We start from the raw sequence: 15,437 nt of genomic DNA, 5'->3' as shown, positions 1-15,437 counted from the left end.
CGGTTCACATATTGCTGAAGCCTGGCTTGGAGAATTTTGAGTATTACTTTACTAGCCTGTGAGATGAGTGCAATTGTGCGGTAGTTTGAGCATTCTTCGGTATTGCCTTTCTTTGGGATTGGAATGAAAACTGACCTTTTCCAGTCCTGTGGCCACTGCTGAGTTTTCCAAATTTGCTGGCATATTGAGTGCAGCACTTTCAAAGCATCATCTTTCAGGATTTGGAATAGCTCCATTGGAATTCCATCACCTCCACTAGCTTTGTCCGTAGTGATGCTTTCTAAGGCCCACTTGACTTCACATTCCAGGATGTCTGGCTCTAGGTCAATTATATATATATATATATATACACATACATATATTTTATTTATTACTTTTTATTCTTTTTTTTTTTTTTTTTGGAGAAGGCAATGGCACCCCACTCCAGTACTCTTGCCTGGAAATTCCCATGGACGGAGGAGCCTGGTAGGCTGCAGTCGATGGGGTTGATGAGAGTTGGACACGACTGAGCGACTTCACTTTCTCTTTTCACTTTCATGCATTGGAGAAGGAAATGGCAACCCACTCCAGTGTTCTTGCCTGGAGAATCCCAGGGACGGGGGAGCCTGGTGGGCTGCCATCTATGGGGTCACACAGAGTCGGACATGACTGAAGTGACTTAGCATAGCATAGCATAGCATTCTTTTTTTTTAAATTTTATTTTACTTTTTAACTTTACAATATTGTATTGGTTTTGCCATATATCAACATGAATCTGCCACAGGTATACATGTGTTCCCCATCCTGAACCCTCCTCCTTACTCCCTCCCTATACCATCCCTCTGGGTTGTCCCAGTGCACTAGTTCCAAGCTTGGGGCTAGATAATAATATATTGATTACTGGAAATTTTCTAAGAGGGTGTGTTTCAAATGCTCTATGGTGGCTCAAATGGTAAAAAATCTGCCTGCTATGTGGGAGACAGGGATTCAGCCTCTGGGTTGGGAAGATCCCCTGGAGAAGGGAATGGCAGCCCACTGCAGCATTTTTGTCTGGAGAATCCTGATGCACAGAGGAGCCTGGTGGGCTATAGTCCATGGAGTCACAAAGAGTCAGACATGACTGAGCGACTAGCACTTATGTATTAAAAAAGGGAAAAAAGAGGTAATTAAGTGGGGAGATACGTTAATTAACTTGACTGGAGTAGGAATTTCGCCTGCAATGCAGGAGGTGCAGGAAATGCCTGGAAATGCAGGTTTGACCTTCCAGGAAATGCAGGTTTGATCCCTGGGTCAAGAAGATCCTCTGGAGGATAAAACGGCAACCCACTCCAGCATTCTCACCTGGGAAATCCCAAGGATGAGGAGCCTGGCAGGCTACAGTCCGTGGGGTCACAAAAGAGTTGGACACGACTCAGTGACTAAAGAACAAGAGGGCATTTCACTATCCATATGTGTGTCCCATCATTACATACACCTTAAGTATATACAATTTTTACTTGTCCACTCCCTCAAAAGGAAACTACATATTGAGAATGTTTGGTCTTCCCATTCCTGGGATGGAAATTTAAATTCCAAGTATAAAAGTTTGGTTGTGCAACAAGAATTTGGTGGTATCTTCAACTCTGGCAGTACATCATCCGTATTAAGAATGGTCTCTAAAATCTGTTTCATTAGAGCAAAGCCATCTTGAGACATGCTTCATTAATTTCTGCACTATGGACTGCCTTTGTAAACTTGGCTAAATAAACTTGATATTTTATTAGGAAAAAGACACCTTATGTGTCTCACACCAATTAAAATGGTGTAGTCTGTTATGTGGTGACTTCTGGATGTGTGACCCTGGAAGAAGTCTGCTAAATAGATCATTTGTCATGTTGCACCTGTGTCAAATCAGAAGAAGTTCAGTGCAAATAAAAATGGACACGTATGTACGTTTGTATGTATGTGTGCATACGCGTCGTGATGTAGAGGAAAGAGCACAGCCTTGAAAATGAGATAAATCTGATTCAAGTCATTTGATTTCTCTAAGCCTCAGCGTTCTCCACAAAATGGGATTAATAAAAATTACTTCATAAATATGTCAGAAGAATTAAATGAGATAAATGGAAGTCACCTAGTCCCATGCCTGGCACAGTGTATGTGCTCGAAGCTAGTTACTTTCTGTTTAATAAAAACAATACATTATCTATACCACCTGTCCTAAGGGAAAAAAAATTCAGACATTATTATCTCTACAACTAGGAGACATTACTTAGAATCATCACACCACAGATAATGAAAAATAAGATTTTTTGATACTGATGTTATTACCACTGAAGTGGCAGGTAGATTTTTTTTGGACAAATGTATGGCATAAATAATAAATAAATTAATATACACTGAACAAATCAACATCCCTTGGGCTTTCCTTGTCATTATGACACAATTCCATTTGGGAAAGGAACAGAATAAATAATTCTCTGTCAGTTCCTTGGTTAATTACTAGTGATCATGTCAGCTGTTTTATGAGGAAAAGATGTAATGGTCACATGTTCAGATCTAACTTTGCTAATAACCCTTTAAGAAAACCTGTTAATTATCTAATTTGTCTGGCAAATTAGGTTGAGTTAAGACCCCAATATACCTGCTACATTCTCCTTATAGTTTAGAATGTTCAAAACGTATGAGAAAATATGATTGGCTTGATTTTTCCATTATGAGAGTATAATTCTTTATTAGATTCTACCCCATCCCCCATCCCAATTCCTAAATTATCTTTGATGAGGCATCAAGAAAGACAGGACTTTGGAGAGGGCCACTAGAGGTTACACTGATTGAATACTGCTATCAAAACTAAGGAATCAGGAATCTTGAAGGTATTAAATTCTGGCACAGAAAAAGAGACCATGCATAGCCAAAAAGGAGAAAAGATGATAAGGAACTGAAGACACATTAAGTTCAGGGTGAACATAAGCACACCATTCTGGCTTATTTGCCTTCATCCAGCCAGCACTGGATAAGACCTCAAGGAGTCAAAGTCTTTATGAAAGAAATTAAGATGACCGAGAAAATGTCTCTGAGGTAAGAAGTGGTTAAAAGGGAGAGAGTGGTGGAGTTTTTGCAGGTAATATAGACTAAAAGACATTCTAGGCTCTCTTTTCTTTCTTTTTCTTTTCTTTTAGTCCTCTCCCACCCTATGCTCCTGTGTCACAAGACAAAAACATCTTGAAGTGGTTTCTTGCATGTTATGTTCTTAGGGGGAAGGGAGGAGAAGTCTTGGCATTTCAGCCTTGCTTGGAATATGACAGCAATGCATAACTCACGACACCCCTATTGCCTCACCTGCACACTGAAGTATTTAAAGTGAAGGTGTTAGTTGCTCAGTCATGTCTGACTCTTTGCGAGCCCATGTACCATAGCCCAACAAGCTCCTCTGTTCGTGGAATTCTCCAGGCAAGAATACTGGAGTGGGTTGTCATTCCCTTCTCCAGGGAATCAAACCTGGGTCTCCTGCATTACAGGCAGATTCTTTACTGTCTGAGCCACCAGGATATCTGGGAAATATTTAAAGCATATGCTCATCTTAGACCTGTCCTTCTCTAGACTGAAATAGAATAAAGTTGAGGAAGGATAAGGAGAGAGAGGAGACCTGAGCTGGCATCTAGGGAGGTGTGAACTCAGAGGACTCCCTGTCTCCTTTGCTGCAGGATCCTCGTCTGCTAATAGGTGTGAAGTAGTGTGAAGCGCCATGTCATGGGGCCACACGTACCTGACTCCTGCCTGGATTTTATTGTGGAGGGATTCTAGCTTTCAGCAAAGTGGTTTTGTAGCACTCCAGTAGTTAAAGGCTCATCCTTCGGAATAGTTTAGACCTGATTTTAATTCAGGGCCCATATCTTGTGAAAATTAAATAATCCTTCAATTGCCTTATCTCTAAGGTGTAGACAATAAGCTTTTCAGTGCTTTTCAGTGTTACTCATGTGTGTGTGTGTGTGTATGAAAACTAAATGAGATAAACACAATGCCTAATGAAGAGTAAGTCTCTGATGAAAAGATAGAGCCTTTTACAGAACCCACTTCTTTGTCTTAGGATCCACTAGTGTGAGTATTGGGGTCTGGTGCTTCAGAAGCCTTTGTAAAACCATGAGATAACAAGTACATAGATGAAATCCTGGGTCCCTGATGGCATCACTGAGCCACAGAACCGGCCCTGGAATTGTCAAATGCCAGACTTCGTGATGAATCAGTTAATACGTACGTGCATGCTCAGTCACTCAGTCGCGTCTGACTCTCTACGGCCCCATGGACTGAAGCTCACAAGGCTCCTCTGTCCCCGGGATTCTCCAAGCAGGAATACTGAAGTGGGTTGCCATGTCTTCTTCCAGGGGATATTCCCGACCCATGGTCAAAACTACATCTCCTGGTGCTCCCCGTGACCTAGGCCGCCGGGAGCTAGCCAGTGGTGGACTGAGAGCCCACGGAGTCTTTATTTAAAAAAAAAAACAAAAACAAAAAAAAAACTACATCTCCTGCGTCTCCTGTCTCCTGGATTGGCAGGCTGATTCTTTACCACTGAGCCACAGTGGATACATATCTGCATTATTTTAATGACTGTTATTCAGAATTTGCTTACTTCTAATTGACATTCTAGATGGTTCACAATAAGTGCCTAATTGTGGAGAGGTCGTGGTAAAAACTCAAGTATGGACTTTTGAAATGATAAGTATTCACAATGGTAGTTATAATTTAGATGTTGTATAAAGGCTTTATTTTTCTCCCTTTTCCCAACTTGACTCTGAGCTCCTTGGGAGCATTAATTTCTGTCACCAGTGTCCACAACTGAAGATGATGCACTGTAAAGCTTCTGGTCTATTGGCAGAAATCAGATTCACTTTCACAATGCAATTTTGTTATAAAGTCTGGCGGAAGAGAGGTATGTAAATTTGGGTTAGAATTCCAGTCTCAGTCAGACTTTCTTGCTGTGTCACTTTGGGTAAGTCACTGATACTCTCTAAATCTTATATTCCCCCTGTAAAAAAATGGTGACAATACTTTCTATGTCTCAGGGGTATAGGCATTCCAAGATATAAAGGAAGTAGAAGATGCTACAAATATTATAAAATTTTAAAGTGTGTCCCCACTCCGATTTGAGATATTACCCTAAATTTGGCCATTGGAACAAACTAGAAAAATAAGGATCCTCTTTAAATCTACATCTCAAATGTGGCTGAGCTTGGTCATCCCTGTGCATTCTCTAGCATGTTTGGAGGCTTTGCTCCAACACATCTGGCTGTTTTATGACTTTAATCCCAATTTAAAATTCCACAATGCCTCACACAAACATTTTTCTTTGTCCAGAAAATGCTTTGCATCAGACCAGATAAGGAAAGCAAGAGCCTGATGTGTAATCCTTCCAGTTGTTTTTTGATCTCTCTTCTGCCTCTACCAAGAGTTCAGTACATAAGTCACTTCCCCAGCACTAAAACAAGGGGTTGTACCATAAAGGCCAGTGATTCCTTTATTTCATAATGGTAAAAGCATTTTAGCAAGTAAGCTATGTTTAGGTCTCTGTCCTGACACATAGCAACTATGGTATCCTGGGAAGACAGCTCGCTGAACTACTGTCTTCTCATGAATAAAATAACATGGAAAATACAGGCTTGATGTGGGAACAAAATGAGATCATGCATGTGAAAGAAAGGTCCTGGTAAACAAAGAAGTTCTGCACGCCATCATCTGTATTAAAAATCACATGATTTGTGAATCATTTCAGTGGCCTGTTTCTTTTTCTACAAAAAGCAACTGGAACGATGGTTTGCAATGCACTGTAGGTGCTTCCCCTGATTTTTCCAAGGAAATTTATTTTAAGAACTCTTTCTTGTGTAATGAAATCAGCGGATCCAGATAGGGCTTGCAAAAGAACAATCAGATACAGCTATTTTCTTTTTGCTTTTTTCTAACCAGTGCCTATAGAATCTTCCTGCAGAGGTACTCCTTGAGGCTAAAGAAGGAAACATATATAGAAGAAGCTATAGGATGTGGAAAAAACACACCCACGTGTATATTCCTTTCCTAGGACTGCTGAAACAAACAATGAAAAACTTGGTGGTCTAAACCAACAGAAATTTATTCTCTACAGATCTGGAGCCCAGGAGTCTGAAGGCTTGGCAGTGATGGATCTCTTTGGAGGGCCCGAGGGACACTCTCTTCCATGCTTTTCTCCTCACTTCAAGTGGCTGCCAGCATCCTTGTACTCCATGCCTTTTAGCCACGTCACTCCAATCTCTGCCTCCGTTTTCACACCACCTTCTTCTCTGTGTGTCTGTGTCTTCTTCCTTGTCTCTTTATAAGAATGGTTGGCCTTGGATTTAGGATTCACCAGGTAAACCAGGATGATCTCATCTCAACAGCCTTAGCTTAATTAGATCAGCAAAGACTCTCTTCCCAAATAAGGTCACGCTCACATGTTCCAGGGTGATTTCCTCTTTGGGTTTCATTCAATCTGCTAACATGTTCTCAGTGTTATACTCTCCTGGATTTGAAGCCCAACTCGTATACTAATCCCAGTGTAATTTCTACTGTTTGTAGAAATCACATCCTCACTTATAAAATGTTGCCATGAGAATATCTTTACAAGATTGTGGTGACCTTAAAAGAAACCATGAATAATGAATGCCTGCCAGGCGCTAGGCACTAAATATGTGGTAACAATAAAAAAAAATAAATAAATAAGTGCTGTCTTTGGCACATCTAATATTCCTAAAATAAAAGTCAATGCAAAGGAGGATAGATATTCTCAGATTTAGTAGAAAGTGCCCCGGACTAGGTCTCAGAAGTCCTTTCTTCCAAAGTCTGCCACTCACCAACTAAATCTAATAACTTTGAACAGTTCTTTCCCCCTTAGTGGTACAAATTTTAACTAACTCTCCCCATTTGTATGGGTTGAATTAGATAATATATGTATATATTTAAATTATGGCCTCACAGCATGTTCCCTGACCAGAGATTGAACCCATGTCCCCAACATTGAACGGTAGAGTGTCTATCACTGAGCCATCAGAGAAGTCTCTGAACTAGATAAGCTTTCATCTCTTCCCTTTTTCTGACATTCTGGAGTTTTACAAATATAACATTTTAGATTGCCTTGGCAGTAATTTGGTGAACAAACCACCTAAAAATTTGTACAGTCCAACAGGAATTTTACAATTCCTAGCCACTGTCTTGACTTTGCATAGTTTTGAATATTTGATTTTAGGGGCAGATTTTGTTAGGCACTGCTCCTTTTAGCTTCTGGAAAGGGCAGTGAGCTGGCTAAAGTGAGGCTTTGAGGCCAGGTCTTACCTTTCCAGGCTTTCAGCTCAGCTTCTCCAACCCCAACCACCAAGCACTCAGCCACTGCTCTTCTGGACCCTGTCCCTGCCTTTGAAAAACGGCCTGCCTGCCTTCTTCTGCAGAGAAAGGCTAGGGGCTGGAACACAGAGATTATCTGCACAGTCACCAAATGATGCATGCAACCACGCATGGCTGTGTAATTCATGAGGCTTCTTGTTCAAAATCAGGACAAAAATGCCATTAGGTACTAAAATACAATTGCTTCCTTCCTTCCACAGTCTCTCGAGCTATCAGAATGCTTTATGTCTGCTAATGAATGCTGCACTCCCTCTGGAAGGAGGACACTCATCGTGTGAGGGCAGACCTTCCTGGGTGCCCTGGGCCCCATCACACACTTGTGTGCACTCACCTGGCTCTTGGTGAGATGCTCCAGGCTGATGTAGTGTGCCCTGACTGGAAGCTGAGATGCAATCTTCCTACCCAGGGGCCTCTGCCCCAACCACTAGGGGTGCACGACCATCAGAGAATTGCGGCCTTCACACTGAGTCACACTTGGTACCTGGATCATGGGTGGGTGAAAAGTTCACCCCCACCACCTACTTACCTGGTGGCTGAGACAGTAGAGAATCTGCCTACAATGCAGGAGACCCAGGTTTGACCCCTGGGTAAGGAAGATTCCCTGGGGAAGGGAATGGCAACCCACTCCAATATTCTTGCCTGGAAAATTCCATGGACAGAGGAGCCTGGTGGACTACAGTCCATGTGGTTGCAAAGAGTCAGACACGATTGAGTGACTAGCACTAACAGCACTGACTCACCTGGAGAATGGGCTGAGTCCCTGCTTACCTGGGGCGGGGAATGTTGCTACCACACCCCTCGCAGTCACCACAGAGCATGTGTGCTCAACCCCCTGGCATCCTGCACTCGGGACCCCCACGAGGTAGAGAGCAACAGTGGCTGAAGGGCCTTACCCTGCCCACCACGATCTGGTCATCATTCTGGATGAAGGAGGCAGAGGGTGAGGCTGGGATGGGGAGGTCGGCTTGGAGCTCTGACTCCAAACCTCTGCTGTATGGTCCATTTTCCCATCAGACTTCCCTTAGACCATACAAGTCTGAACAAAAAATTAAGGATTTCAAGGCAGTGGCTGGGGAGCATTAAACCTAGATTGTGGGACCCTTCTGAGTATAAGGTCTTTGTGACTGTACTGGTCCCACATCCATGGAGCTGGCCCTACTAGCAACATAAGTATGAATATATTCCAGGAACTGATCTCCTTCAGATGTGACTGATTCAATCTTCCCCTCTCAATTAAAGAAGATGTTTCCCTGGGATTTGGGAATGTTTTGAGAAGCCCCTTTCCACACATCCTCCCATGTGGAGTTCTATGAGGCTCTATGAGGACTCAGCTATCTTCCAAATTGAGATTTGATAGAAAAAAAAAAAAAAAAAAGACTATGTTTAGCTTCTGGAGGGACATAGGAAAGATTGTGAAGGTCTTGGCTTCCTTGGTAGCTCAGCTGGTAAAGAATCCACTCTCAATGGAGGGACCCCAGTTCGATTCCTGGGTCGATTCCAGAAAGATGCTCTGGAGAAGGGAATAGCAACCCACTCCAGTATTCTTGAGCTTCCCTGGTGGCTCTGACAGTAAAGAGTCTGCAATGCAGGAGACTTGGGTCTGATCCCTGGGTTGGGAAGATCCCCTGGAGAAGGGAATGGGTTACCCATTCCAGTACTCTGGCCTGGAGAATCCCATGGACTGTATGTATAGTCCATGGGGTCGCAAAGAGTCAGACATGACTGAGTGACTTCAGTTTTTTTTTTTTCACTTTGAGAGACTCTGAAACTACTTAGCCAACTGTGAGCTCCCTGAAGGTCACTGTGTGGCCTCACATTTCTATGTGAGCTGTTTGTCATGGGACAAAGAGCTCATGAATCCAAAATAAGCCATACTTTCTTTTATACCTAAGTTACTATAGCATGTACTCTTCACTTCAATTCAGTCTCTCAATTGTGTCCCATTCTTTATGCCCCCATGAACAGCAGCATGTGAGGCCTCCCTGTCTATCACCAACTCCCGGAGCTCAACCAAACCCACGTCCATTGAGTTGGTGATGCCATCCAACCATCTCATCCTCTGTCATCCCCTTCTCTTCCTGCCTTCAATCTTTCCCAGCATCAGAGTCTTTTCAAATGAGTCATCTTTTCGCATGAGGTGGCCAAAGTGCTGGAGTTTCAGCTTCAGCATCAGTCCTTCCAAAGAACACCCAGGACTGATCTCCTTTAGGATGGACTGGTTGGATCTCCTTGCAGTCCAAGGGACTCTCAAGAGTCTTCTCCAACACCACAGTGCAAAAGCATCAATTCTTCAGCGCTCAGCTTTCTTTACAGTCCAACTCTCACATCCGTACATGACCACTGGAAAAAGCATAGCCTTCACTAGACAGACCTTTGTTGACAAAGTAATGTCTCTGCTTTTTAATATGCTATCTAGGTTGGTCATAACTTTCCTTCCTAGGAGTAAGTGTCTTTTAATTTCATGGCTGCAATTACCATCTGCAGTGATTTTGGAGCCCCCAAAAATAAAGTCTGACACTGTTTCCACTGTTTCCCCATCTATTTCCCATGAAGTGATGGGACTGGATGCCATGATCTTCGTTTTCTGAATGTTGAGCTTTAAGCCAACTTTTTCACTCTCCACTTTCACTTTCATCAAGAGGCTCTTTAGTTCCTCTTCACTTTCTGCCATAAGGGTGGTGTCATCTGCATATCTGAGGTTATTGATATTTCTCCCGGCAATCTTGACTCCAGCTTGTGCTTCATCCAGCCCAGCGTTTCTCATGATGTACTCTGTATATAAGTTAAACAAGCAGGGTGACAATATACAGCCTTGACGTACTCCTTTTCCTATTTGGAACCAGTCTGTTGTTCCATGTTCTGTTCTAACTGTTGCTTCCTGACCTGCATACAAATTTCTAAAGAGGCAGATCAATCTCTTTCAGAATTTTCCACAATTTCTTGTGATCCACACAGTCAAAGGCTTTGGCATAGTCAATAAAGCAGAAATAGATGTTTCTCTGGAACTCTCTTGCTTTTTCCATGATCCAGCAGATGTTGGCAATTTGATCCCTGGTTCCTCTGTCTTTTCTAAAACCAGCTTGAACATCTGGAAATTCATTGTTCATGTACTGCTGAAGCCTGGCTTGGAGACTTTTGAGCATTACTTTACTAGCATGTGAGATGAGTGCAATTATGTGGTAGTTTGAGCATTCTTTGGCATTGCCTTTCTTTGGGGTTGAAATGAAAACTGACCTTTTCCAGTCCTGTGGCCACTGCTGAGTTGTCCAATTTGCTGGCATATTGAGTGCATCACTTTCACAGCATCATCTTTTAGGATTTGAAAGAGCTCCACTGGAATTCCATCACCTCCACTAGCTTTGTTCGTAGTGATGCTTTCTAAGGCCCACTTGACTTTGCATTCCAGAATGTCTGGCTCTAGGTGAGTGATCACACCATCGTGATTATCTGGGTCATGAAGCTCTTTTTTGTATAGTTCTTCTATGTATTCTTGCCACCTCTTCTTAATATCTTCTGCTTCTGTTAGGTCCATACCATTTCTGTCCTTTTTTGAGCCCATCTTTGTATGAAGTGTTCCCTTGGTATCTCTGATTTTCTTAAAGAGATCCCTAGTTTTTCTCATTCTGTTGTTTCCCTCTATTTCTTTGCATTGATCGCTGAAGAAGGCTTTCTTATCTCTCCTTGCTGTTCTTTGGAACTCTGCATTCAGATGCTTATATCTTTCCCTTTCTCCTTTGCTTTTCACTTCTCTTCTTTACACAGCTATTTGCAAGGCCTCCCTAGATAGCCATTTTGCTTTTTTGCATTTCTTTTCCATGGGGATGGTCTTAATCCCTGTCTCCTGTACAATGTCATGAACCTCCGTCCATAGTTCATCAGGCACTCTGTCAGATCTAGCCCCTTAAGTCTATTTCTCACTTCCACTGTATAATCATAAGGGATTTGATTTAGGTCACACCTGAATGGTCTAGTGGTTTTCCCCACTTTCTTCAATTTAAGTCTGAATTTGGCAATAAGGAGTTCATGATCTGAGCCACAGTCAGCTCCTGGTCTTGCTTTTGCTGACTGTATAGAGCTTCTCCATCTTTGGCTGAAAAGAATATAATCAAGCTGATTTCGGTGTTGACCATCTGGTGATGTCCATGTGTAGTCTTCTCTTGTGTTGTTGGAAGAGAGTGTTTGCTATGACCAATGCGTTCTCTTGACAAAACTCTATTAGCCTTTGCCCTGCTTCATTCCTTACTCCAAGGCCAAATTTGCCTGTTACTCCAGGTGTTTCTTGACTTCCTACTTCTGCATTCCAGTCCCCTATAATGAAAAGGACATCTATTTTGGGTGTTAGTTTTAAAAGGTCTTGTAGGTCTTCATAGAACCGTTCAACTTCAGCTCCTTCACCATTACAGGTTGGGGCATAGGCTTGGATTACCGTGATATTGATTGGTTTGCCTTGGAAATGAACAGAGATCATTCTGTCGTTTTTGAGATTGCATCCAAGTACTGCATTTCAGACTCTTTTGTTGACCATGATGGCTACTCCATTTCTTCTAAGGGATTCCTGCCCACAGTAGTAGATATAATGGTCATCTGAGTTAAATTCACCCATTCCAGTCCATTTTAGTTCACTGATTCCTAGAATATCGATGTTCACTCTTGCCATCTCCTGTTTGACCACTTCCAATTTGCCTTGATTCATGGACCTGACATTCCAGTTTCCTATGCAATATTGCTCTTTACAGCATCAGACCTTGCTTGTATCACCAGTCCCATCCACAGCTGGGTATTGTTTTTGCTTTGGGTCCATCCCTTCATTCTTTCTGGAGTTATTACTCCCCTGATCTCCAGTGGCATATTGGGCACCTACCGACCTGGGGAGTTCCCCTTTCAGTATCCTATCATTTTGCCTTTTCATACTGTTCATAGGGTTCTCAAGGCAAGAATGCTGAAGTGGTTTGCCATTCCCTTCTCCAGTGGACCACAATGTGTCAGACCTCTCCACCATGACCCTCCCATCTTGGGTGGGCTCACACGGCATGGCTTAGTTTCATTGAGTTAGACAAGGCTATGGTCTGTGTGATCAGATTGGCTAGGTTTCTGTGATTATGGTTTCAGTGTGTCTGCCCTCTGATGCCCTCTTGCAACACCTACCATCTTACTTGGGTTTCTCTTACCTAGGGTATCTCTTCTCGGCTGCTCCAGCAAAGCACAGCCGCTGCTCCTTACCTTGTATGAGGTGTATCTCCTCACGGCCGCCCCTCCTGATCTTGGACATGGAATAGCTCCTCTTGGCCCTCCTGCACCCACACAGCCGCCCCTTCTTAATAGGGGGTCATTGCAACCCACTCCAGTATTCTTGGCTGGATAATCTCCATGGACAGAGGAGCCTGATGGGCTATTATCCATGGGGTTTCAGAGAGTCAGGCAGGAATGGATTAACCCTACAGAGGTACCAATGTTGCTACCTCTATTTTACAGAAGATAAAACTGAAGGCAAAGGAATAAAGTGATCATCTCAGGCTTACATAACTCCTCTGGATCCTGAAATGCAGGTGTCCTGAGCCTCCAGTCCTTTGCTGATAAGACAAAGAGTCCTGGAAAATCTCCCTGTGTATACACCTCCAGGAGGCTTTCTCTCCATCACTTTACGTCAGCCAGACTCTGACTCACAGCTGGAGAATTAGCATCCTTATTATCTGGTGAACTCCATGGGCACACCCCAAGTGTTGTTTTCTGTAACAGACTGAAGTCTCTCCCCCTCTCTTTCTTCCATTGTTGTTGCTGTTCAGTCGCTAAGTCATGTCCAACTCTGTGACCCCATGGACTGCAGCACACCAGGCTTCCTTGTTCTTCAGTATCTCCCAGAGTTTGCTCAGATTCATGTCCATTGAGTCACTGATGCTATCTAACCATCTTATCCTCTACTGCCCTCTTCTCCTTTTGCCTTCAATCTTTAAACATCAACTAGTTTTCCTTGGAAAACTGTGCCCAGGTTAAGGGGACTTCTGCCTAGTTTTGCATAGATGCTTTGATATGCTCCAAACTCAATGAGTTTCCTTCAATCCCTGGGACTTTGGGAACAGCCAACCCACATGTGGTGGGAAGCAGGGCAAGAGGGAAGGAGGAATGTGAGGGAGACACAAACACAGCGCAATGTTTTCTTTCTGAGAAACTTCATCAAGGCTCTGATTCCAGTGACCTCACCTTCAAGCAATGCCAGCTCCTTTGCTCTAAATCAAAGTTGACTTGTGGTGGTTCACATGTTTTGAGTCTAATGAGCCTACAGCTTCTGATGTTGCAAAATGAAATCCTGAAGGTAGTCAGCATCTGTTCTTTGAAATCAGGATAGTCCATGACCCTGACATGCTTGACGTGCTTGTTGACATGTTTCAGTGAAGAAACCTGAAGGATGTTGTACATGGGATGCTAGTCTGTCCACATGGTAAGCCTCCTTCAAACAGGGAAACTTATTGAAACCTAACAGGGCTTATTCTGTACTCTCCATTCAAGTACATGAAACTGATTATATAAACAGGCTCTCAAGGTAGCCCCATGCTTTCATTCTTATCCCTTCATGTAACTTCTCTGCACATATTCTTCTAGTGCTGACTTTTCAGAATTAGAATATAATCTATGTGTTTTTGGTGTCTACAAGGAAATTCACAACCTGATCCCTGGCTGTACCTCTGACTTCTTTTAGAGCAATTGCCAATACTCATTCCCATACAAGTTACTCTAGTTTTCTTGCTATTCCTAAAACATATTTAGGATTCTCTGAAAACACTGTTGCCTTTCCAACTGAATGGAAACCCTTTCCATGAGTCTCATGGCTCATTTCTTTAGCACATTCAGGCTTCTGCTCAAATATAGCATCTTAAGAAAATCCTGATATTATTATGGTGGTCTCTGATAGTCCTATAACAACTAATTTCATGGTCAACTTGACTGGGCCACAGGGTGCCCAGATATTTTCTTAAACATTAGTCTGAGGGCATTTTTGGATAATATTAACATTTAAATCTGAGCAAAGCAGATTGCAGAACCAGAGATGGAATTGGCAACCTCTTTGGATCATAGAAAAAACAAGGAATTAAAAAAAAAAAATATATATATATATATATATATATACTTCTGCTTAATTGACTATGCTGAAGTCTATCACTGTGTGAATCACAGCAAACTGTGGAAAATTCTTATAGATGGAAACACCAGACCACCTTACCTGTCTCCTGAGAAAGCTGTATGAAGGTCAAGAAGCAGCAGAACCAGACATGAAACAACAAACTGGTTCAAAATTGGGAAAGGAGTACATCAAGGGTGTATACTGTCAACTTGCTTATTTAACTTATATGTTGAGCACATCATGGGGTTTCCCTCATAGCTCAGTTGGTAAAGAATCCGCCTGTAATGCAGGAGACCCCCGTTTGATTCCTGGGTTGGAAAGATCTGCTGAAGAAGGGATAGGCTACTCACTCCAGTGTAAAATGCTAGGATGGATGAATAACAAGCTGGAATCAAGACTGCTGGGAGAAATATCAACAACCTCAGATATGCAGATGATACCACTCTAATGGCATGAAGTGAAGAGGAACTAAAGAGCCTTCTGATGAAGGTCAAAGAAGAGACTGGAAAAGCTAACTTAAAACTCAACATTCAAAAAACTAAGGTCATTGTATCCAGTCCCATCACTTCATGGCAAATAGATGGTGAAAAATTGAAAACAGTGGCAGATTTTATCTTCTTAGACTCCCAAATCACTGCAGATGGTAACTTCAGCCACAAAATTCAAAGACACTTGCTCCTTAAAAGAAAAGCTATGACAAACATAGATAGCATATTAAAAAGTAGAGAAATCATTTTGCCAACAAAGGTCTGTGTAGTCAAAGCTATGTTTTTTTTTTTTTTTTCCCAGTAGTCACGTACAAATGTGAGAGTTGAACCATAGAAAAGGCTAAGCACTGAAGAACTGATGTTTTTAAATTGTGGTGCTGGAGAAGACTCTTGAGAATCCCTTGGACAGCAAGGAGATCAAACCAGTCAATCCTAAAGGAAATCAACCCTGAATATTCATTGGA

This window comes from Bos mutus, chromosome 8 (assembly GCF_027580195.1).
Source record: "Bos mutus isolate GX-2022 chromosome 8, NWIPB_WYAK_1.1, whole genome shotgun sequence".
Taxonomy (NCBI): Eukaryota; Metazoa; Chordata; class Mammalia; order Artiodactyla; family Bovidae; genus Bos; species Bos mutus.
Note: the sequence above shows the minus strand (reverse complement) of the source record.